Below are 2,553 nucleotides of genomic sequence, written 5' to 3'. Positions count from 1 at the left end.
AAAATCACCAGAGGCCATTTTCATTTGGTCGAACACCTTGTGGACACTGTTACTGTTCAAAGTTCAGAGATTCAGTTTCAGTGTCATCTTTAGTTTCGACAGTTTCAGTCACGCGGCCACAGTGCACTTGGCACGTTGCTCGCGGCCTCGCTTGCTTGTCCGAAGCTTCACACGCGCACTTGGCGCGACCCTGGCGTCGGTGGCGCCCTGGCCCGCCTGCGCCGGCGTGTCTTGCGGCGGCCGGCTCCCCGTAACGGCCGACAGGGAGGAGAACGGCGGCGCAACACCGTTTGGCACCGCCCAAATCTTCTGGTGGCTCCGCGTGGCCTTCTCCGTGCCAGCGCACGCATGCGGCACCGTCGCCGTGGCGCAGCATGCACGGAGCGCGCTCTCTGCCGCCGACGGGCTCGCGCCACCCCGTTCCGTCGAGCTCGACCCAAACGCCCAAACCCCGGCCAGCTTAGCACAAAAATGGACCCTTTGAACCTCCGTGATGACGCTCGACTTCCTAACCACCCCGACCGAGCACTGCGCAACCGTAATCGCTCGCCGGAAATCTCCGTTCACGGCAACCGCCTCAGACCGCCTATATAAAGGGGTCCCGAGCTCACTCTCGTGCACGCAGCACCCCCACTACTCACCAACACCCCGCCAGGCCACTGGGAGGACCTCGAGGAGGTCTCCTTCCCCGGCTCCGGCCACCCCGATCCGCCTCGGCCTCCAGCTCGATTCACTTCGGTGAGGCCACCTCCGGCGGCCAAACCTCGTCCGTAGCCCTCTCTTGCACCCAGTAGTCTAACCCCCACCTCAATTTAATCCTTGCAGCCCTCTCCGACGAGCTCCATCCACGCCCGAACCACCATCCGCCGGAGTTGAGACCGCCGTTGACGTGGTGCTCACCGGCCACCAACACCACCTCCCACCGCTGCGGAAGGACACGGTGAGCACATTGGTAACCTCTGATCCCCATGCCTCGCCGTGGATCGCCGCCGGCGACCTCAGCAGCTCTCGGGCGCCGGCGAGCCTCGTCCCTCCCATTTGAATATTTAAACATGACAAGTGGGACCCGCTGTCAGCCTCTCTGTCCTTTCTAAACGAAGCGTTATCTGAAAACGCCTTCTGCCAAATACGTTTTCTCTTCGGGCTGGCGTAATCGCTACCGAAGCGTTTTCTGCTTTTATAAACTAGCCCCTGGAAATCTTCTATTTCATTACAGATAAGTCCCTGGACAAAAACCCTTATAACTTTTAATCAGAAAAGTATTTTTGATTGATTCTTTTTCTGTTCTCTTTAAAATTTTGTCTAGTTTTTTATCAGATTTATTTGAAAAATATTTGGTTTACCTTCTGTGCTCTCCTTGGTATTTACGTTAGCGCATGTACTTTCTTTAAACCGTAGATACCGAAGGAGGTGACGGAGCCGCGAACTTCACCGAGCTAGGCTCCGACTACTCTGAACCAGGCAAGCATGTTTGAACTTTTGATATGATGAGTATCTCGGCATGTTTTGCATTTAGTTAGTTTCATGGCATGTTGGTAAGCATACCGATGAACGTTATTTTATGTGATAACAAGGTGAGTGAGTTCAATGATCCATACGTGGATGAATGTGAATATGAATGGCCATGTGTTGGTATGAGGATGGGTACGATGGCAGTGTTGTAGCATGCCAGTCTTACGCCAGACTATGTGACTTCAGTGTCAAACCATTTCGGTCCAGTACCTATCATTTCCTTCCTTGTACTACCACATGTTTTCCGCAAGGAATATGGTTTAGTAAGTTGCAAACCACTTTCGTGGTACACACCAAAGAGGAGAGGCCATGATGATGGTTCCATGGCCCTGGATTAAAGCCAGTCATCCGGTCAGGGGGCATGGGTGTTTCCGGTTGGGACCGAGAGGGGGGCACCCCTTAGAGCGCGCGTATATAAATTTGATCCCATGCTATTCGAGATTGTGATCTCCCCGTCTCAAAAGTTTTTCCTGGACGATGACTAGGGTGATTCCTAGCATCAAGAGGTAGGATGGGTGTGTACCGGTTAGTTGTGTGTTCTCCCGAAATACCATAAACGGAACTAGTCCTTCAGGACTACGGAAATCCGTTGACTGTGGGAAAAATTTTGTACAAACTCTGCAGAGTCATATATTCCTCCAAATCATCTCTTCCATGTCAAGTTCGTTCCATCTGATCCTAATCAATTGTCAGCTTTGATGACAGAGACTCCGGTGAATCGCATGAGTGCTAAGTCCGATTGAATGATTATCCCTGTGGATGGACTAACCCGTTTATTCTCATGGTGTGAATGTTTATTATGAGTATTGTTTACTGGTGAATTTAAAGCCCTTTATGTGATGTCGCTCAGACGTCCGACTGTGGCATTTCTTTTAAATCCCTTTATGTGATGTCGCTCAGACGTCCGACTGTGGCATTTCTTTTAAAGCCCTTTCTGCGATGTCGCTCAGACGTCCGACTGTGGCAATTCTTTTAAAAGCCCTTTATGTGATGTCGCTCAGACGTCCGACTGTGGCAATTCTTTTAAAAGCCCTTTATGTG

This window comes from Triticum dicoccoides, chromosome 3A (genome assembly GCF_002162155.2).
Source record: "Triticum dicoccoides isolate Atlit2015 ecotype Zavitan chromosome 3A, WEW_v2.0, whole genome shotgun sequence".
NCBI lineage: Eukaryota > Viridiplantae > Streptophyta > Magnoliopsida > Poales > Poaceae > Triticum > Triticum dicoccoides.
This window is presented reverse-complemented; position numbering follows the sequence as displayed.